Below are 24066 nucleotides of genomic sequence, written 5' to 3'. Positions count from 1 at the left end.
TGCTCTTATGGTGCCAAGACCAGGGCATATTTTGAATCTGTAGGACATGGCAGCCATTACCTGTATTTGGCAATAGGACTAGTCAGATGTATAGTCGCTGAACATCCCGGCTAGGTTGTGTTCACCCACGTGAGGATGTATCTCGCTTTTCTTTGCTGGACTATATGAAAAATTGGAATGTATTACGCTTTTACATCCTTTTTTTCCCCCAATGTGTATGTTGAACATGGGAATAAAAGGTGAGGTGAACAGCTCCTCATAGATTTTCTAAACCGTTGTGGACTATATTTGTTTCTGTATGGATACAACCACCTCATGATCCTCAATATTTCAGAAAGCCATCTCTGATCAGTACGAGGATCTTGTGGCCCAAGGATTGTGAAAGACTTCACTTTGGTCTTTTGCTGTCTGCACTGAGGATTTGGTAAAAGTTCATCCCCTCGATGACAGAAGCAGACATCTGGATGCTTCAGAAGAATGTGCTCCCCATGACTGTCGGAAGTTGTAATGGCCCCCACTTAAAACCGGCCTTAGGCTTTATTGCCTGTATGCAAATATTAGCTGGAAAGCTCTCAGGGTTGTATTTATTTAGTGCCTGCCAGACGTGTCTACAAAAATGTACATAGACATGAATTGTCCTCTCAAGTGTTTGGGATTTTGCATAGAGCAGGTTAGGCTGGGTTTAGCCATTTTGTCTTGGATATACATTGCTCTGTGCTGTCATTTTTGGTTCACATGTAAATGGAATTTTTTTTTCCCACCCAAGCAAAACAGAGCAAATCCCCATAATGGGGTGTCCCTTCCAGTCACTAACTGGTATGGTCACAGTGATTGGATCAGGGAGAGTTGTATGCAGACCACATCATTGTCATTAGAGATGAGCAAAGTATTCAAAAACTCCTATCAGCTGCTTCGCTGAATTTTACAAAAAAATTTGCTTTGTGACTACATACTTTGTCACAAAGCGCATTTATTTGTAAGTAGTGGGTGCAATGATGGGGAACAGCGATTGCACCGCTCCCCGTCATTGTACCCCCTCAGATGCCCCGTTAATATACATGATCACGGCTTCTAATAGCAAAAATTGGGTGTAAAATAAAAAAATGATTAATTGATACTTGCCTCATTCATTTGCTTGCAACTGGGCAGCCACCGCCATCTTGATTGAAGATCTAGCGCGAAATCTCGTGTTGCCCGTGATGACGTCATACGTTACTGCACACCCGATTTGGTTTCGGATCTTCAATCAAGATGGAGGCAGCCGGCCCCATCGTGAGCAAATGGATGAGGCAAGTATGTTTTTTACACTATTTCAGGAACAATCGATTCGCTACCATGAAGCACGAGGAATTTGGGCTTCGCGGCAAATCGAATTTTCTCTGTAATTTGGATTGGAGTGCACTTTGTGGACTTTGATTGATTCTCTCAACACTAAATATAATTTACAGAGATTTATTAAAATTTGTATTGGTGTGCAGTTCGAATCAGGTACGAATCGACTCTACCCAAATCGATAGTGCTTTAAATGCCTAGAAAAATCTTGTCAAAAATTCTCCTGAATCGAATTTTAAGAAACTCTGATTCTAACGAATCCAAATTTTCTTACAAAATGTGATTCTAAAGAATCGATTTGTTCATCTATAACTCTGTCATTTTGGATGTATTTTAACCACAAGCCAGTCTCAGATCTCCATGCACTCACCAGGTTCTGTATAGATAATATATCTGCAATTTGGATAAATAGGTTAACAATTTGCATTAGTGAACTAGGGTTACTCCAGATTTTTATTAATTGAAGCAACCATTCTATGTGGTCACATTTTGTAATAGTTGTTGTCCAGTTAGAACCGGACGGTGTATCTTGTGTGCACCCAGTGTTTCCATAGACGAGACATGCATCCATAGGATTGGAAAGCTTAGCTATACTGTCCTGTATAAGTGTGCCTTGTGTTTCTGGCTCATTGACCTCTTGTTCTGAAAAGCAAAAAGACCCCTTTAAAATGAGTGGCCTTAAAGGGGTTGTCCAACAAAAAATAAGCTACGGTTTTCAAACCAGCACCTGCATCTGAATACGTTTGTAATTGCATGTATTTAAAATTTTTGTATCGCCACTATGTTATTCAATAACATATATTTGTATAGCGCCACCTGCTGTTTTTTCCTTTTCTTATTTCTTTGACCTGCTCACTGAGCTGGCCGCACATGCTCAGTTTAATTTTTCATGTGCCTCCTGAGCTGTGATAGGTAAAGCATGGACACACCCCCTTACCTGCAGCAGAAAAGACACTCCCCTTGAGCTGTCAGCTTGATATAAATATAGCAGAGCAATGAATGGGGAGATCTCTGGATCCATGTGAGGTCCAGAGCTGGTTCTAGCTTTGTCAGAAATAGATTGTCATGGATTATATGATGTCTGATTTTTGTTTTTTACTTTACTCAATGGATAACCCCTTTAAATGCTATTTTTGGGGGTTTTCTTATAGATGGCGGCATGGTGGAATGCCGTAGATTAAGGTCTCATGGAATGCGGCATGTCTGTGCCTATTTGTGTGTTTTCAGAAAACATGAAACGCTTTCTCCTCGTTTAGATTGCTTTAGTTTGCAGTGACTTTCTGTGTCAGGCTTCAGCCGACCACTTCCTTCTTGTACACAGCATAAGTCAAGCTATTTCCTTTATTCTGATGTAAAGAAACGGTTCTCGTAGGAAGCAGAACGCTGCTGTTAATGAAACTTTCATCTTCTTTTAAAGTGTCGAGCACCTATGAAGAAGCTGGATCATTTCCACCCATAAATGTTTGTTGTATTTTGCCCTTTGTCTGATGGCTTTTTTCCCTGTGCATTGTACTTTGTGTGGTTTTTCTCAGAACGCAGCGCATTCATTTTATATCAGTTGGTTAATAATCTCCCAGGACATGTTTAGGTTAGCTACTGTTTCTACAATTGGGAAGTAAAGAATTACAAGGTGGTAATTGGTGCATGCACTTCCACATACCTAGAAAGAAAATTCCTTCTACCCCCAAGAAGAATTTTGTCAACAATAAAATTAAACATATCCTCCAGGCAGCGTACCTTCATTGCTTATTCAGACCACACCAATGGCTTCCAGGAGATGCTATTCTCCTTCCTGTCATTGGACGCTTTCCATAACATGTGCTTGGTTTTATTTTGGGATTAGACATGGAAAAATGACAGCCAAAAGTTGCTCTTTAAACATCATCAATATGACAAGATGATTAGTATAGGGTAGCAACATAAAAAAATTGCATTGCTACGTCTAGGTTTACATGACGTTAGTTTTCTGTTCTTCTGATCTGATCTTCTGACAAAGAATATAAAAAAAGGATCTTTTGTTTTCTGTACTTCTGATGGATATTAGGACCTCTTGCAGTCCATATATTAGTTACTGATTGGAGCTTTTTTTACGTATTTAGTAATTGAAAGAAAAATATGAGAGCAATAGAGGTGGGACCACCACAGAAGATCTGGCTAAATGAATCAGCGTCTTTTCTGTATTATTGTTCGCTGAAACTCAATATTTTTTAAGGGGTTTTCTGAGCGTCAGTATGTGATCAGTAGGGGTCTGACTCTTGGCACCCCTGCCGGTCAGCTGTTTGAAGAGGCTGCGGAGCTCCAGTGAGTACCGCGGCCTCCTTTCAGCTTACCAAGTACAGCACCGTCCATTGGCTGGCTACTGTGTTTGGTATCACGGTTCAGAATGGGACTGAATTGCACCTAGACTATGTGACCGATGAATGTGATATCACTGACCTAGGAAGAGTACAACAAGAAGGTTGTAGCAGCACTTACATAAAAAATTATAGTGATAGGGATCAGCCTGTAGTGCCCCCATTATCCACAAATAGAAGAGGACCGCAGCACTCTCAAGTCTTCAGCATGGTCTTTTTCAAGCTTGAAAAAAAACATGTTATTCGCGCTATTTTGGTGAATAAACTACAGTTTTATGTTGAAGACTTGAGAGTGCTGCGGTTCTCTTCTATTTTTGACCTACATAGGAAAAGGCCACGGTGCTCACAGAAGTGCCACAGCTGAACGGCAGAGTCGGACCCTCACCGGTATAAAACATTCAGACAACCTCTTTAATACCCTATTATTGCTATGGTTGTTAGAGGTTATCTGGTGAATAGGACCAGTAAAGCTGTACCATAAATATCTGATAGTTGATGATTCAATGATGGTGGCTTCAGGTGCATGTTATTTTTACAGACCTGCTCTAGCACTGCTTGAATCTGAGGGACCCAAGTGTTTGAACAGCTTAAATGGAATGTACCTTTGGAAAATGACATTGTTTAAATCAAGTTTTATGTTAAAGGATATGGACATCTTTGACAATAAGAAATATCTTTACACTTGTTAGTGGTTACCTTGAGTCAGAAAGGTTGCACTAACCTCTAGGCTAGAATTTATTCATTCATTTCCATACACCCTGATAAATACATTTTGTAGCCAGCTCCTAGTTTCAGGCATTTCAGGCATTCTGATGATGTGTTTTGCAAGTCTACAAAGTTCCTGCCTTCATTGCTTTAGCTCTCATGAAGTAGAACAGCTTCATTCTTCAGCTGCTTTCACCTTCTGCAGACACTTGTACAGCCCCTTGTGGTCTCCTCCCCACTGTATGCATGGTGATCTCTTCCCCGCACCCTGTAAACATATGGTCTTCTTCCTTATTCTTGTATCCAGTTGTCCCTGCCCTGTTTTGTACAGCCTCCTGCTGGTATCCCCCACTGACCTTGCAGTGCTATTCGGTGCTTGGAAGAAGAGCAGGCTCTCAGTAATATATGACTTCAGCCCTGAGCCAACAGCAACTGGGAGCTGTCATCAGCAGTACCACAGTTAGTGGAAAAGACTCTGCAGCAACAAAATGGTGTGGCATTTTAATAAATCTTGAAAGTTGCTCAAGAACAAGAAAAAAAATCACTGGTCAGAGGAGTACAGAACTTTTAAACATATTTTTTTTATGTTCTCTTGTACCATCTGTATTTAAAAAAAAAAGTCACATTTATGTCTATTGTATATACCTTTTTGAAGTAGATTGGTAGGGGTTTGGAGGACCCATTAACAGTCTGTGGGATCCAACAGGATCAGAGGCGGGCTCAGGGTCGGATTGACCCACCAGAGTACTAGAGGATCCTCCGGTGGACCCTTCTATGAAGCCATAATGGGTCCCAAAGATCCACGAGAAAAATTGAATTTGGAGTTGGCTTTTGAGCTAATCTCTGTCCATAGTGGGTCCATGTCTTAAGTTTTGAATGAATTAGACTTTATTGATAATATAGGGGTTGGGCCAAAAGAGTAATTTCCTGTGGTGGGCCAGTGAACCCCAGTCCGAACCCTGAGTGGGCTCTACCACCACATTGACCAAGCAAATGTTTTGATTCCTAGAGATCAGGGGGCCTGAAAAAAGAGCAGTAGCGGAGGTGCCCAGACTGCACTACTAAGATGGGAATTGGGCCTAAGGGATGGGCAGAGATGGAGCTTAGCAGTGCAGTGGGATCCCCCATGCATAACGTTGTTCCTTAGGCTGTACTCACACATTGAAGTTTAACATGTGTTGTTTTTTGTCAGGAAACATATAACGGAAAGATACATCTATAGTCATTAGGTGTGAAACACTAAGGGTAGGTTCACACTGAGTTTATTGGAGGAGGTTTCAAGGCAGTTTTTTTTAACCAAAGCCAGAAGTGGATTCAAAAGGAATTGGAAATATAAAAGAGGGACTTATACTTCTCCTGGATCCACTTCTGACTTTGTCTAAAAAACCTGTAGGAAATTCTGCCTCAAAACCTCTTCCAGTAAACTCTGTGTGACCCTACCCTAAGGGCTCATGTACATGACCGTTCTTTTTGTCTGCATCTTCTCTGCATTTTTTTGCAGGTCGGATGCGGACCCATTCACTTCAATGGAGCCGCAAAAGATGCGGACATCACACCGTGTGCTGTCCGCAGCCGTATGTCCGTTCTGCGGTACCTGCAAAAAAATAGAACGGACAAGGAGCTCGACGTTCTGTTCCGCAAAATGCAGAATGCACACGGCCAGTATGCATGTTTTGCAGGTACACAATTTTTAGACCACAAGAACAGCTACGGCTGTGTGCATGAGCCCTAGATGTAAGGCTAGACTTGCTGTTTTTTATGTTTTTTTTAAGCCAAAATCACGAGTTGATCATGAGAGGACAGAAAGTTGTAAGAACAGATTCTACTTCTCTTTTATGAGCCACTCTTGGTTTTAGCTTCAAAAACTGCATAAAAAAGCCTGCATGTGTGGCTGTACCCTAAACAAACGGCGTGAACTTAGTGAACTCTTCTCCTTTTCCCTTTATAGAGTATAGAAGCTGACCAGATGTTGCTGGTTTTGTGAATATTTTGAACCTCATTGACTTGTTAGTAAATGAGCCTTGGAGTCCTCTAATAACATAATTAACAGCTTCCAGGGATCGTAGTTTGATCTAACCCTCCACCCTTCCAGTGTTGACACGTCTACTTGTAGTAGTTTACTCTGAGTGAAGGGACTTTATGTTTCTCCACTTCAGTAACCCGATAGGCTTCACTTTTGGCTGAAGAAAGCTTGACATCAGATTTCCAATTTTTACACATTTTTTTCCATAGAATTCTAAAGGACAAGGATTTAACCAGTAGTACAGTTATAAGAAATAAACAAAAAAAATACCCCTTAAAGTTGACGTTGTCTGATAAGCTGTAGCCTCCAAAATCAACATGGCTATCTATGTATATAATAAGACTAAAACATCTTGATGTTGTTATTGTTATATTGTTAGGGGTTGTCCACCATTTATTAAGTGTTGGCCTGTCCACAGGATAAGCTATCATTAGTCGAATGGCAGGGGTCAAACGCCCTGCACTCAGCAGTAACTCCAATACAAGAAGCAGGCAGCGCTGTCTACTTTTAGTGGACAGATCTCATCACTGTGGTGATGCTCCCACTGAAGCCAGTGGAAGCAGCTCTGCAGTGAGGAGTTTCAGTCCACTACAAAGTAGGTGGTCCTGCCTCTTTCCAGCACCCAAGCTATTTCCAGGCAGCTGTTTGACAGGGGTGCATGATGTTAAACCTCTGCTGGGCCTCGGTGCAGGGTGTTGGACCTTTGCCGGACAACTAGTGATGGCTTATCCTGAGGATAGGCCAACACTTAATAAAAGGTGGACAACCCTTTTACAGGGGCTGTGGAGAAGGACATCCATCGGGAATGACGATTCATACAAACACTATGTAAGTATGCCAGCACATGATGAACCAGTTTGTCAAGTGGTTGCATTTTTCATGTGGTGCCTAGAATCCTTGTTGATTGGTAGCATATTACCCTGCGTAAACCAGGAAACTGTATAGGGACAAATGAGCGTAGTAATTATTGATCCCCATATATCCTCGATCGTTGCAAAAAAACAGGCAACAATCAGGGATAAACTTTCTTATGAAACTCTGTTCCCGAGCTTTGCCTGCTCTGTCGACCTGTTTAAAGGGACTCTTAGGGAGTCAGTGCCCTCAGTAGTATACAAGACTCTCATAAATTTCAATACTGACCAATTGTCATGGCGGTGCTCCATGCTCATATGGGTTTTGTGTCCCATACTGGAGACTGCAGCCTGCGCCTGGCTTTTAGACCTCTACCTTTGTCCCACTGGGCACACACACTTCCTGGCTTTTAAAGGGCCAGTTAACTGTTACACCAATTTTTACCAGCCTATTGCTGGACACCTGAGGGTGCTTAAGTGCCTTTCCCTAGGGAGAGGAGCCTGAGCAATAGGTTGTATAGCTTGCTGGTTCCCTGCAAAAGTGTGCTGTATACTGGTTTACTGACCTCTGCTGTATTCCTGACTCTGACTTTCCACTGCCCGACCTTACCCATGCCTTTTTACCATATTGACACTTTGATGTCTTCCCAGACCCCGACCTGTCCCAGACACGGTTTTGCCTATTCCTCAGTGTTCTAAACTAGTGTCTCTGACCCTCATGGGTCAGCTGTCAACCACACTGTGACTGCTCCAGGAGGTAGTGGCCTAGTGGCTCCCCTGAAGGAAACTAGGGGTTAAAGGGTAAATAACAGGGTACTGGTAGGATAACGCCCTTAGGTTTCGCCCAAAGTCAAACTGGTTGATTGATACAGTGGTTCCCCACCCACTGACTATTACCCGAAACACTTTAGCTGTTGCATGAACACTCGTTCGACTTTACAGCTATTCCTTCCAACCTAATTCTTACACATGCATCTGTTTTGGAAGAGAGCAGTAAGCTGCTGCCAGATTCCTCTGATGGTGGCAGATTTCCACGGAGAACAAAAGGATTAGATGTGTTGAAATACAATCTCTCAATCCTTCTTTCCCCTGACATTTGCTGTTGGGGGAAAGCTGTGACTCCCCAATACACATTAGATAGTTTGCTAGTCAAAATTAGCAGGTTCAAGTGAAACCGATCTAATGTGTATGGGCGTTGCCAGGGCAGATTCAGTGATTTACAGATAACATCTCATTGGATTGAAGTTCTTCACTTCCCTTTACTTCTCTGTTTGGTCCAGACCATCATGGGAAGATGTCTATGGTCAGGGTGTGCAGCCCCCTCTGACACATTAAAAGATACCAGTATTACTTTATGACACATGATCGATGGGGGGCAGTTACAGATTTTACAAATCAGCCCCCAAATTCATACAGTTCCCTGTCATCCTGCTGCTACTCCCAATATTGTGCCTGCTGTGCTCCCCTATGTCCACAAACCCTACACTGTCAGAAATAACACTGCCATACAGATAGTGACCTCATAGTAATAGTTCTCCCAGACTGCCCTCATTAGTTATAGTTCCCTCAATACTCCCCGAGTGCAACCATTAGTAGCAATATTGCACCCAATAATTATAATGCGTCTACAGTATACCCAGTAGTAATAATATAATCTTTATGCCCTCTAGTCTTTATAAAGCCTTTCTTGAAGTGCCTTCTGTAGTTCTACTGCCCCCGTGCAGTTATAACTCCCCTGTAGTGCTCCCTGTATTATAATGCCCCCGTGTAGTTCTGATATATATTTATATATATATAATGCTCCCCCTCATAGTGGCAGTATATATATATGCTACCCGTAGTGTCAGTAATATATAATGCTCCCCCCACGTGTTGCCCCCCTGTAGATGATGACTCTGTCTTTAGTGCCAATTATATATAATACTTCCCCCCCTTGGTGCCTCCAGTAGATGATGACCCCCCCTCCTTTGATGCTCCCAGGAGCTGTGACCTTTAGTGTAAAAAAAAAACACTTACCTTACTCCTGTTCCCCCGCCACCGTCTGCGATGCAGGCCACAGGCAGTCCCAATGACATCACCGCAGCCTTCTGAACCAAATTGTCATGTGATGACGGGAAAAAAAGAACACAAGACCCGGTGCAGGAGGTCACAGTGATGTAATTGCGACCTCTTGCGCCCGTCTACTGAATCATAGGCTTGAGACCTAGCGACCTTTGAGGCTGAGCCGCTGCAAATGTGGCTTTGATTGCGACCCCCCATTAGGGTATCCTCATCTAACCCTCATCCTGGCCCTGTGTATGAGTACCTTAATGCTATACTTGTATGGCCATCTCTCCATGGAAAGGATACAACCAAAGTGGATTCCTGCCAATAAGAGTTACACAACCTTTTAAGGAGGACTATTATATAACTCCACTGGCAACCAGAACTGATAATTATCTAACCATGATTAATTGTCTATTGTCAGCTTTCCATGAATTGCATTAATTTATAAGTAACTAGACTACCTTGCCAGTCTGAAGCCAGGAGGGAGCCTGTGAGACACTGGTTGAGGAACACAGTAGTGCTTAAGGCAAAAATTGACTAGAAAATTGCATTTCACATGTTATAGTTCAGCTCTTCTGCTTACACTTTTGGAATTCATAGGATAATTCATGTGAAAAATTTAAAATTTCTGTGGCACCTATAGATAACCCTGCCCCTGTCACATAAGGCTAGAGATACACTATGACTCAATCTGCTCACTCATCATAGCCTGTTGTGACCCATTAAGTAATATTCAGGTGCATGGCATAATGCAACCACACGGCCACCCAGGTCAATGGGCATGTTAACACTGGCTACAACTTGACTGCAATATTGTTGCACTTTACAGTAGTGATCTTACCCCATGTATGTCAGGTGGTGGCATACCGCTGCAAAGCCAAAAGGTCAATGTATTTTCCACCCATTCTTATGTTCTTTATTTTTTAAGGTTTATTGTATTGTTGCCTTTATGATGTGTCTTTGTGATAAGTTGTAAGTTGAAAAAAGCCCATAGAAAACATTCAAGGAATGTCAGGTTGAAATAATTACATGTTGTCATTCTAGATTGAACTATAGAAGATAATTTGTAGATAAGAACTTAAAAGACCTCTTGAATTGTTGCTGTGGTGCAGTGACGGATACACGCTCATGTCCGTACAAAAACAGGCATGTTCGTCTGCTCCACATGTAGATCAGCAGCAAAACAAAGTGGTGAACTTTTGTAACTGGATAAAAGCTCTCTGAACGCTGGGATGGATGTCACGTATTATCACAGGCGGTCCTGTAATTCTTTGGATTTTATCCAGTCCACATAACGGCAGTCTGCTGTGCTGCACACTGTCAGCTCTCATATATACCTACCTGTAAGGAGGCTACAACGAGCGCAGTATCGCTCTCAGATAAACCTACCTGTAAGGAGTCTACAACGAGCGCAGTATTGCTCTCAGATATACCTACCTGTAAGGAGGCTACAACGAGCGCAGTATCGCTCTCAGATATACCTACCTGTAAGGAGGCTACAACGAGCGCAGTATTGCTCTCAGATATACCTACCTGTAAGGAGGCTACAACGAGCACAGTATCGCTCTCAGATATACCTACCTGTAAGGAGGCTACAACGAGCGCAGTATCGCTTTCCAGTAAAAATATTATTTCTGCAAACGAGGAATCCTGCAAATCATGAGCAACTCAAATCACCTCATCCTGCACAACAGCTGAGCTGCAGATTTCTCTCAGTTTATTTTAGCTTTGTGCATACATGCAAGAAAAATCATCTGTGTCATATTGAGAACGTGACTTTAGCTAAAAAAAAATGGGTGGCATGTTGTAGACTGTTTATATTTGCCACTCAGGCCCCGTTTCCACCGAGCAATTATAATTAGGATTTGTTCCTCTCTAAAACAGTAACTGCCCTGAAAAATGTACAAAAAGCGGTAATATGCAATGCATAAAAAATAGTTACCGGCAGGATCGGTAAATACGGTATAATGATGCTCGCAACAACATTTCTGATGCTCAGCTTTCTAAAGGGTGATTGTTAGGCAATGATTACATTGGTCATCGGGGAAAGGAAATACCCTGCTGTGATGGAAAACGCCCAGCAGATACTCATGGTCTAGGCAGGGGAGCACCTAGCCCTTCTGCTGCCTAAGGCGAAAACGGAAACGCCCGTCTCAGGCAGCGCGATAATGTTCACACCGGCCTTTGATAAGCGACAGAAACTAGGACTAAAGCCTAATATAAGAAACTGTGGACTAGGAAGACATCGCTTCTGTGCCCCATCACAGTCTTCAACTGTATTGTTGTCCTGATTACAGTGATACAGTTGAACATGTAGAGATTAGCGTTTCCATAATTAAAGCCCTCATTGCCCATGTCTCTTCTGCTGCCCCCCTCTTGCCCCTACCTGGTGCTGCCTCAGGCGATTGCCTCACCTGGCCTCATTGGTGGCGCACCCCTTGGGTCTAGGTCGAACATACCAGTGCAGCTCTATAGGGGCCCACTAGGCAAAATATCTACTTGCGCTTCAGATTTAATGTAAGGGACTATCTTCAGGCACATCTATCGGCGCTTGTTTGCACTGGCTGGATTCTGCAAGGCCAATGGAAGCTTTGAATGTGGGAGGAATGATTGGTACTGCAGTCGTTCCGCCCTCATTCTGCTCTATTGATTATCAGCAGCACGTCCCTCATTACACAGGAAGATGTCCTGCATATAATTGTAGCTCATCGGCTGCTCGATTATACGGGCCAGTTATTGGGAACAACCGTTGTTATGAGCGCTTGTTCCCCATAATTGGCCCGAAAATCATGCAGTCTAATATTAAAGGGGTTGGTAAAGAATGGGGGGGGGGGTGTCAAACTCCCCCTTCCCATTGTCTGAATCTGTAGAGGAAAGAGGACTTACCTGATTCCTGGCACCGGTTCCCTGTTCCTTCTCCTCTAGGCCCGCGATGCTCTGCTGGGGTCCATCAATGTCAACATCCAGTTTGAAATTGCCGATTCACCAGATGTCATGTAATCATTTGTCATGATGTAAGGGGAGTTGGTTATCACTGTGGGCAGTGATTGACTGCGGTGATGGCATTATAGACCTGCAGGAGAAGGATTGGGAAGTCAGCACTGGGAAGCAGGTAAGTCAACCTTCTTTTACAAGTCTAGACAAATGGGAGGGAGTTTACCAAAACGCCCAATTCTTGCACAACCCCTTTAAGGTATCGACATGTCCAATCATTTTGTAGCCAAGGCCAGGGGATCTGACAGTGGCTTACTCCCCTCTCTGAGAGGATAACTCTTCAGATAACATCTTCCTCTCACAGCAGCAGTAAACTGACAGTGGATAACCTATGTATATAGGAAGTCTTTGTATGCTGATGCTACAGAAGGACAATATTTTGTGTTTCATTTTCAATGTTATATGTAATACTGCTGAAATAAAAAAAATAAAAAAAAACATTTTCTATGAATACACCTTTCTAACGGGAGGTACATAGTAATCACAGAATATCTAGTTGCTCCGACAATGAAGTGTAAGCTCTTGTTAAACTCTAACCCCTTCATATGGTAGGAATGTTAGTGGAAATGTGAGAAGCAGGTAGGCATATCCCTTGTGCATTTCTCAACATGTCTGCTGGAAAAGATAACATAGCTGATAAGAGTGAGCGTTTCACATCTACACATCAGTGATAACAGAATGAGGAAGTGGCGGATTGCTCACATCCCAACTCAGACTGGATTAGGTGAAAAGAAAACAATAGCGCCTAAATGTTTTGTTTTTCCGCCAAATGTGTTACTAATGGTTTTACTGCAGCATCAAGGCTGTCAGTCAACGGTGAGCACAGGCCATACAGAAATAAAGTACAGTCAATAGCAGCATATTCTCACCTGAGAGAGGCAAGGTTACAGGAAATACATGGCGTCTGGGACGGGGGAGGTATGACGACAAGAACCAAATGAAACCAACAGAATATAGACAATGCGCTGTGACTGGAGCAACTAAATGGTGTTTTAGATATGTGTAGAATGAAATCTATCATCCTATATCCTGACAACATCACCAGATCCCTCTGATACCTAATGAACGCTGTTCACATTTCACACTACAATTAAAGGGGAGCTGTCAGCTCCTGCAGTGGGGGCAGCATAGTGTAGTGACAGACCCCTGGTTTCAGGGTAGCAACATGCCAAAGCCCGAGAAGAATGAGTCTGATGCCACACACTGCCCCCACCTCTGAACAATGATTGACAGTAGTCTTTCCTGCTGTAAATAGGAAGGAAAACTGTCCATCCTCATCTGAAGGCGGGGGAGGGGTGGGAATAGCAATAGCATTGGACTCTTCTCTATTGCTGCGCTGGCAAATCTGTGAATGCCATCATAAAAGTGACCAGTGAAGTCAGCCGGTCTGCCCCCACCCAGTGCGGCACTATCTTTAAAGGGAATGAAAATCTTTCTGCCAGTTAAAACCAGATAGTGATACATCCGTTTCTTCCAATCTGTTTTTTATTTTCATTTATTTATTCTATTTCCTGAACATGATTATGGGGGCGGCCCTCTTGCCTGAGCTGTTGTTAACAGCTTTTAGAGAGATGTTTTGCAGCAGCCACATGGGCCATAGACACAATGGGCAGGAGGGGATTTAGCAACTTCTATGGGAGAGTCTTCTAGGCATGCTGTGTGACCTGTTCAGAGGTCAGGGGGAAGTGGATAAGCTATGATATCACCTATTGTGGACGGTGGATCCTGTGTTTTATATATATGTATATATTAGGGATCAACCAATATAGATTTTTGTTAGAGCCGATACTGATAACCTGTGAACTTTCAGGCCGATAGCTGATGACTTAGACCGATATTCTGTGCATTTTCATTTTTGAAAAATAAAACACTATACCCTATCATTATAAAAATTGTTGATACAAAATATTGTGCGACACATGTCATTGTGTAGCCCTAGCATTAAAGGGGCAGGGCGCTGTGGAGGTCACTGGTAAAGGGGCAGGGTGCTGTGGAGGTCACTGGTAAAGGGGCAGGCTCTGTGGAGGTCACTGGTAAAGGGGCAGGCTCTGTGGAGGTCACTGTTAAAGAGGCATTCACTGTGGATGTTACTGTTAAGGAGGCAGGCCGCTGTGGAGGTCACTGTTAAATGGGCAGACACTGTGGAGTTCACTGTTAAGGGGGCAGGGGCCACTATTAAAGGGGCAACTGCTGTGGAGGTCACTGTTAAGGCAGAAGGGTACTGTGAGGTCACTGTTAAGGGGGCGGGCCCCTGAGGAGGTCAATGTCAAGGGAGTGCGGTGCTGTGAAACTCACTGTTAAAGGGGCGGGCTGCTGTGAAGGTCAAAGTTAAGGGGATGGGCTGCTGTGAAGGTCCCATTTTAAAGTGGCGGGGCACTGTGGGGGGTCGGGGGGGACTGTGAAGTTCACTGTTTAAGGGGCGGGATGCTGTAGAGGTCACTGTTATGGGGGATACTGTCGATATCTTTTAATGACACACACAAACATTAAATAAATAGATTAAATATACCCGTGTGAAGCCGGGTCCTTCTGCTAGTATATATATATATATGTATATATATGATATCTGTCATTGTAGTACTGCCTGTAATGATCAGCAGATAACTGCAGTAAAGAGATTTGTACAGACCAAGAAGGTCTACCTATTATTAGGCTAGTGGCCAGTAAAAAAACTTCAGGATTTTCTGTTTTTCTTTTATATACAGATATTGATTTGGAAAATAAAAAATAACATCACCACAATTCCTTAAAAGTAAACATAAATTAACGTAAAAACATGATTTAAACAATGTTATTTTCTAATAAGAAATTCCCTTTAATGACATACAACCTGGCCCCACCCCACCCCATTCACCTCTGCAAAAATTAGCCACACCCCCTCCTTCAGAAACGCTTCCAACCCTGCAATAACCCTGTCTCCATCACAGAATTCTATAAAGCTACTTTCACACTTGCGCTTTCCCTATCCACTATTGAGCTCAGTCATAGGATCTCAATGACGGGGGAAGACACTTTTGTTTTGTCCCCATTCATTGTCAATGGGGACAAAAATGAACTGAAGGGATAGAGTGCACCAGAATGCATTCCGTTCAGTTTGGTTGCGTCCCCATCACGGACAGAATAACACTGCAAGCAGCGTTTTTCTGTTCGCGATGTATACTGTCCGGATCCGTCCTGACAAACAATGCAAGTCAACGGGGACGGATCCGTTTTCTCAGACACAATAGAAATCTGGATCCTTTATGGCTATAGAAGACATAATACAACCGGATCCGTTCATGACGGATGCGTGCGGTTGTATTATTGTAACGGAGGTGTTTTTGCAGATCCATGACAGATCCGCAAAAAACGCTAGTGCCTAAGCATTTTTTGCCCTTACCTCCTTCTGTCTTCTTACTTCTTTCTCTATGGTCAGGGTCGTTTCCTCTTCTGTACCAGCTGGTCACTCAGTAAGCTTACGTTTTTTGCACTTTCATATTTTTAAAACATCCAGAATATTATTCGTTTGAGATAATAGATTATACATGGTGGCGGTATGCACTACTGTCATGCCATTCACACTTTAAGGGGTTTTCTGGTTTTCATCAAAATCCTTCAAATAATCATTTATGAAGGTAGCTAGAATTTTGCAATGTATTTCGTTGAACTATTGCTCTTGTCTACCGTTCTGGGCTGTGGTCACATGACCATGTCCATGCAGATCTCATTTACTGTGATGTTATGTATATGGGAGTGTCAACGCAGCAACAGAGGCAGTGATAAAGGAGTGTCTATGTAACTAGCTGGGTGGGAGGAGTTATAAATTAGCTGGGTGTTGTTAGGGGCAGTGATAGGGGAGTATCTATGTAACTAGCTGGTGGGAGGAGCTATACACTAGCGGGGGATTATCAGGGGCAGTGATAGGGGAGTGTCTATGTAATTAGCTGTGGGAGGAGCTATAAACTAGCAGGGGATTATCAGGGGCAGTGATAGGGGAGTGTCTATGTACCTAGCTGGGTGGAAGGAGCTATAAACTAGCTGGGTGTTTTTAGGAGCAGTCATAGGGGAGTGTCTATGTAACTATATAACAATAGCAAAGAGGTGCACTCTGCAGTCTTACTAAACACTCAAACTGATTTTAAACTAGCTGGGTGTTAGGGGCAGTGATAGTGGAGTGTCTATGTAACTAGCTGGGTGGGAGGAGCTATAAACTAGCTGGGTGTTAGGGGCTGTGAAAGAGGAGTGTCTATACAACTAGCTGGTGGGAGGAGCTATAAACTAGCTGGGTGTTAGGAGCAGTGATAGAGGAGTGTCTATGTAACTAGCTGGGTGGGAGGAGCTATAAACTAGCTGGGTGTTAGGAGCAGTGATAGAGGAGTGTCTATGTAACTAGCTGGTGGGAGGAGCTATAAACTAGCTGGGTGTTAGGAGCAGTGATAGAGGAGTGTCTATGTAACTAGCTGGATGGGAGGAGCTATAAACTAGCTGGGTGTTAGGAGCAGTGATAGAGGAGTGTCTATGTAACTAGCTGGGTGGAAGGAGCTATAAACTAGCGGGGATTATCAGGGGCAGTGATAGGGGAGTTTCTATGTAACTAGCTGGGTGGGAGGAGTTCTAAAGTAGCTGGGTGTTAGGGGCAGTGATAGGGGAGTGTCTATGTAACTATATGAGTGGGAGGAGCTATAAACTAGCTGGGTGTTAGGGGCTGTGATCGGGGGGTGTCTATGTAACTAGCTGGTGGGAGGAGCCATAAACTTGCTGGTTGTTGTTAGGGACAGTGATCAGGGAGTGTCTATGTAACTATCTGGTGGGAGGAGCTATAAACTAGCGGGGGATCATCGGGGGCAGTGATAGGGGAGTGTCTATGTAATTCGCTGGGTGGGAGGAGCTATAAACCAGTTGGGTGTTGTTAGGGGCAGTGATAGGGGAGTTTCTATGTAACTAGCTGGTTGGGGGAGCTATAAACTAGCTGGGGATTATCAGGGGCAGTGCTGTAGCTGTGACAGAGAAAGGAGAAGTGCATCATGGGTTTGGTTGGATACAGCAACAGGAAGTGCTACATACAGGATGTAAACCAGAGTGATCTATCTACCTAGTAAAGATGGGTCAGGAGAGTTTAACTTGTAAATACAGCAGTCTTTTTGAGTGGAGTTCTCAGTAGTTAAGGTTTTAGCTTTGTAATCTGCAGATTGAACAGCTTATAGGGATCAATGGTCACGGGTTAAATGAGACAAGTTGGACACAGTCAGGACCTAGCTTGACATTACCAGTTGCATAGGGAGGATTACAGGTGTCTGGGAAAATCACATCCTTGTCTCTGTGTATGTATGTGATTGTTTTATTGTCATGGGATGGACTTAATGAAGCTATGTCGACGTGTGGTAGGGTTTTGTGCCTCCAGTTTTTGCTGTTTTCTAGTAGCTCAAAACAATAACGGATTTGGTAATGTTCGAAAAATTAAGATGTAGAAAGTGGTGTATATGCACTCTTACAATGTTTGGGCATTATGCAGTAGCTTTTCTGCTATTTATATATAGATAACAACAACTCAGAGTCACTTAGCTCTCTGGGATTGCCATCTTCTAAGTTTAGCCAGTTGGCACACCTCAAGAAGGCACTGCAACAACATAGATTTGGGTGCAGACTGTTTGCAACCAGCTTTATTATCTTTTTCACAGCAGAAAGTATACTGTCAAACACAGGGTAACAAACAAAATTCTCGGCTATCTAACAGCCACTAACTACACAGTAGTTTCTCTCGCTAGCAGGACCTAGCCCCTAAAATATAAATGAGCATACTGCGTATGTGATCAGAGGCTGGCTGCCAGTTACCCCTCATTAGTAAACATAAATCACAGCAGAGTTTTTCTTGATCAATTTAGCTTCTTTTATTATTCAGAAAAATAAGTCGCGCGGCAGTGTGTGAACATTTTCGGCTCGCAGGCCTTTATCAGAAACTGTGCTGCAGTTAGGGAATTGAAGAAAGGATGGAGTAGTACAATAGTAAGGTGGACGGCACTATCTCGTGCCTGGAGAATAGTGGTGCTCATTCATTGGGTGAGACAGTCGTTTGTGCAAGCAAATCATCGTTTCTGGGCAGCAGATCGTGCTATCTAAAAGATTGTGCTGCCCAGAAACAATGCAGCTCTATGAGGACAAGGAATCGCAGTACTGATCGCTTGTTCTTATACTGTGAAGGTGATCACTGCATGTAAATGCACTGCTTAAATGTGATAAAATAATAAACGATTGCAGTGCTGGGATCCTAGGTTCGAATCCAAACCTAGTGCTATGTCAGTGCTATATCAGTAATAAAAAAATAATATATATATATATATATATATATAGTAAGGGATTGCTCTCTCAGGCAGGGCAGCGGTGACAGATTCCTTTGCAGACAACAGGATTAAAGCTCAAATTGATTCTTTATTTTATGACACTCCGGCAATTTACAGGCAAACCCAGTTATAATTTACTAGGTACGGTGAAGTTCCAGCACCACAAAACATAAACCAAACAAAATAAACTCCTGCCCGTATGGGCTCTAACTAATACAGGTTAGTTTCTAGCTCACCTAGTGCAGGTCACACACAGAGAATCCGGCGTCTCTAGCCAGCAAGGCAGCCAGCTTGCTTGACTTCTTCCAGGCAAAACTCTTTTTGACTGACAGCCTGGGATATGCTTTTATTTCTCCCTAACGATCCCAGGTGGCTACACCTCGGGATCCCTCAAGCTAGTGGAAAACCTGCCCTGGAATGGGGGTGAAATGGGGAGGTGCCACTACCAAACCTACCTTCCCAGTCCAAATAAAATCCAGCCCTTTAACTTTTAACAAAACTGTCTCAGCAACCTACACCTTGCTGAAACCACTTTAGCCTTTCCAGGATTTTACTTACCTCACCCAGTTGAGGAACCTGGGTAAGATATACACCCCTTCCAAGACTTTTCCATACACTTCACCACTATACATATATATATAGAAACATAGAATGTGTCGGCAGATAAGAACCATTAGTCTGCCCAATATTCTGAATACTATGAATAGCCCCTGGCCCTATCTTATATGAAGGATAGCCTTATGCCTATCCCATGCATGCCTAAACTCCTTCACTGTATTTGCAGCTCCTTCTGCAGGAAGGCTATAGAGTTCAGTTACAGTCAGTAATGAAGATTAATTAAAACTATTCTATAAAATTATCCATGTACATTCCCTATATTAGTGCCTGACTACATTGACGGTTCTTATTGGAATAGTGAAAGTCACTAAGAAGAAAATATGAGCATGGCTGGATTGCTAGTCCTGAAATGTACAATGAAAAATCTCCTCACAAGGGATCGTTTGATTAGTATAGAAGCGAACAATTTAAGAGTAACCTCTAGTACCTGGAAAAGTAGACCTGTGGACTGAGTCCTTAACTGTATTGTATAATGTTGGTAAATATAGGTGCACATATACTTCTATTGAAAAATGGGAAGGAAGCTTCTGATAAGTGCACTAAAAAGTAATAATCAAGGTAATAGCGAGTTATAGTGATTGTGTGATGATGTCCACTGAAGCTTGCCAGAGACACAACATGTCCCCATGTCAATCACTGGAGTGTAGGACATTTCGGGGGTCATTTATCAAACTGGTGTAAAGTAGAACTGGCTAAGTTTCCCATAGCAACCAATCAGATTCCACCTTTCATTTTGGACAGTTGCTTTGGAAAATAAAAGGAGCAATCTGATTGGTTGCATAGGGCAACTTAGCCAGTTGTACGTTACACCAGTTTGATAAATTACCTCCTTAGCTCATACTCCTCTGGCTTCTAGCTCAGGTGTCCCAACATTGCTACAAGATACCAAGTTCTATTCCATTGAGTTATTTCAATTTTTTTATTGATCTGCTATGTGTCAAGGGTTTGGAATGGTGACAGACAATATTTCCGGCCCGAAGGCCTCTTTCAGACGGGCGTTGCGGGAAAATGTGCGGGTGCGCTGCGGGAACACCCGCGATTTTTCAGCGCGAGTGCAAACATTGTAATGCGTTTTGCACGCGCGTGAGAAAAATCTCGCATGTTTGGTACCCAAACCCGAACTTCTTCACAGAAGTTCGGGTCTGGGATCGGTGTTCTGTAGATTGTATTATTTTCCCTTATAACATGGTTATAAGGGAAAATAATAGCATTCTGAATACAGAATGCATAGTAAAAAAAAAAAAAAAAAAAATTTAACTTACCTTAGTCCACTTGATCGCGTAGCCCGGCATCTCTTCTGTCTCCTTTGCTGAACAGAAAGCGCTATTTTACTACGCATTTTATATTCAGAATGCTATTATTTTCCCTTATAACCATGTTATAAGGGAAAATAATAATGATTGGGTCTCCATCCCGATCGTCTCCTAGCAACCGTGCGTGAAAATCGCACTGCGGATGCTTGCGATTTTCATGCAACCCCATTCATTTCTATGGGGCCTGCGTTACGTGAAAAATGCACAAAATAGAGCATGCTGCGATTTTCACGCAACGCATAAGTGATGCTTGAAAATTAACGCTCATGTAAACAGCCCCATAGAAATGAATGGGTCGGTATTCATTGCGGGTGTAATGCGTTCAACTCACGCATCGCATCCGCGCGGAATACTCGCCCGTGTGAAAGAGACCTAAGGGTTGTCATAAAGCTTGCAATTACTTTTCTCCTTCCTGTCACTTCTTTTCTATTGCTTGATTTTCTGTGACATCAGTTGAAACATTTCTGTGCTTCTGTCTACTCAAGAACCAGGAAGATTAGGATTTACAGTTCAGTAGATGCCTCCTACAAAAGTACTGCAGTATTGTGAAAGGACATAGAAAACAACAATATCAGAAAATAGGCAATAATTGTTAGTAAGCAATGCTTCATTCTAGGTCATCATTTTAAATTGATGTCCTGTCCTCAGGACAGGTCATCAGTATCTGATTGGTGGTGGTCTGATTCTCATCTGCTTGAAGGGGTCGCAGACGAGCCTTGTGTCCTTTTTTTAGTATATCAAACACAGCACCATACATTGTACAGTGACTATTCTTGGTATTCCAGCTCAGTCCCATTGATGTGAAAGGGACTGAGCTGCAGAAAGTCCATGTGACCGATTTTGCCAGAGCACTGAAGCTGATTGACCGAGTTATTGGGAGTCGAACCACCACCAATCAGATATTGATGACCTATCCTGAAAACTAAAAAAGCAGAAGTATCTCTGGCTCTAAACTTATTTTCCAATAGTAACACAGAGATCTCAGGACTCCCCATCACCACCTCAGAAGAGATTAAAGGGGTTATCCCATCTTAGACAATGGGGGCATATCGCTAGGATATACCCCCATTGTCTGATAGGTGCGGGTCCCACCGCTGGGACCCGCACCTACAAGGAGAACGGAGCGGAGAAAGTGGAGGTGGGCGCACTGCGCATGCGCAGCCGCCCTCCATTCATTTCTATGGAGCCGCCGAAAATAGCCGAACACTGGCTCGGCTATTTCCGTCGGCCCCATAGAAAGGAATGGGAGCGGTGGCCGGGCATGCGCGGTGCGCTCCCATTCACTTCAATGAAAGAGGCGGGGAGCTGTGCCTGGTGGTGGACGGACCCTGGGTCCTCCAGCCACAACTCTCCCCGACTCCGTTCTCGTTGTAGGTGCGGGTCCCAGAGGTGGGACCCGCACCTATCAGACAATGGGGGCATATCCTTGCGATATGCCCCCATTGTCTAAGATGGGATAACCCCTTTAAGGGTAAGAAGGCCTCCTATTCAGTCCTATACCTCTTTCCACCGACTCCACATACACGCTTGGCACAGATGTCTCACAATCACTGCTTGCCACACCAGCGGTAGGAAGTTACTCCCAGCTGAGCGCAGAATAGATATTCACTTGCTCAAAGGTATTCACACCATGCAGTGTTAGATCTTATCTAGCAGGGAGTCACTAGGAAGAATAAAATCATAGCTTTTATCCAAACTCACAAAAGTCCAAAGTATAAAAGCATGTAACAAACTCTGCTAAAACACCTGACCTAGGGTTTCGCCCAGTATCGACTTTTTCTGGTGCAATGCCAGCTATAGATATTGCATGAAAGGTCTATAAGAATATTAAACACTGGACAAACAGGCATTTTTGTAGTGTCATTTTTTCACTCTTTTTTTGGCCAGTGTTTTTTTATTTATTTATCCCAGACTGCATAGTGTTTTTTTAACACGCAAAAATGTCTCAAAAAGTGCTACAAAATATACTGATCAAGTTAGACATTTTGAGGCATTTTTGTTGCCCAACAGACACCAGACACAAAACTGTCTCTGAAGGGCTGTTAAGCTAGCTGTAGAGTTTGGGTAAGTGTTGGCTGAGGCAACATTCCTCTTTCCCCACCACCATTATACCCACTCATGCTCAGCTAACTTGTCAAAAGGGGAGTAAACTACTGCCAGACACTTCTGGTTGATACTTATCTCCCCTGAGAACTAATAGACTTTGCGTGTTGAAATCCAACAGCTAGTTTAGTGCTCTCATTAAGGCCTATTTCACACGGGCATGTTTTCCCCCGTGGTCGTGCTGCGGCAAAAATGCAGGCCACAATGCACAAGCACAGTCCGTGGGGCAGCCGCAGCAGATCGCGGACCCATTCACTTGAATGGGTCCGCAATCCGGCTGTTCCGCAAATAGATAGGACATGTTCTATCTTTTTGCGGAATGGATGTAGGGGACGAAACCCCACGGAAGCATTCCGTAGTCCTTCTGTAGGGTTCCGTTCTTCTATTCCGCACCATTTCGCATCTCCGGATTTGCGGACCCATTAAAGTGAATGGATCCGCATCCGTGATGAGGAATGTCCACGGAATGGCACCCGTGTATTGCGGTTCCGCAAATGCGGTCCACAATACGGCAACGGGGCGCACACGCCCGTGTGTAAGAGGCCTAAGAGAAACAAAATAAGAGTATTGAAGGTTTGATACCTTTTAATGGCTAACAAAAATAGAAGTAATAATTTTCCATAGCGAGCTTTCGAGACATCACCAGTCTCTTCATCAGGCGTACTACAAGAATATATGAAGAAACAGCAATATATATACAATAAGAACAGAGACATTGGGGGAATGAATGGACATTTGAAAAATAACAAAACAACATATCAAAGATCTTGAGAATGAGTCCATAATTATCTTACAGATAAGGGGTGTGAAAGTTTTATGGTCTCTAAATTTAAATTTTATGGTCTCCATTCATTCCCCCCATGCCTCTGTTCTTATTGTATATATATTGCTGTTTCTTCATATATTCTTGTAGTACGCCTGATGAAGAGACTGGTGATGTCTCGAAAGCTCGCTATGTAACATAATTTCTTCTATTTTTGTTACCTATTAAAAGGTACCAAACCTGCAATACTCTTATTTTGTTTCTCTTAATGAGAGCACTAAACTAGTTTTCTGTTGGCTAACACGGTACCAGACTTTTTCCTTTTTCTTTTGAAATCCAACAGCTTGATCCTTCTTCCTCTGATATCCACCATTGTGTGAAGGTCAGGTCCCCCTCTGATATACATTAGATGGTAGGCTGGTCCCATTAAAATTGTGTGTCATATTTTATAGTAATGTCCTGTTTTTTTTGTAAGATTATTTGTTGTCTCTGATTTTTTTTCTTTAGTTTTATACTTTTTAATGTGAGTTTTTAATTAATGTATGTTAAATTGCACAATATACATTTAGTTTATTGTGTTATAATGAGTGAATGAACAAAAACAGTTTTGTTCATCAATAACTCATGCATGTAATTAATGAAATTGT

General features: G+C 42.9%; 1 protein-coding gene across 2 annotated transcripts in view; it reads left to right on the top strand.

Annotated features, from left to right (window-relative positions):
* Nucleotides 1-24066, top strand: part of ARHGAP6 (Rho GTPase activating protein 6) — a 633174-nt gene that overhangs the window by 389833 nt on the left and 219275 nt on the right. The gene's annotated exons all lie outside the window — the stretch shown is intronic.

Source organism: Bufo gargarizans, chromosome 3 (assembly GCF_014858855.1).
Source record: "Bufo gargarizans isolate SCDJY-AF-19 chromosome 3, ASM1485885v1, whole genome shotgun sequence".
In the NCBI taxonomy this organism is placed as follows: Eukaryota; Metazoa; Chordata; class Amphibia; order Anura; family Bufonidae; genus Bufo; species Bufo gargarizans.
The sequence above is the reverse complement of the archived record's forward strand: the minus strand, read 5'-3'. Positions and strand labels throughout refer to the sequence as shown.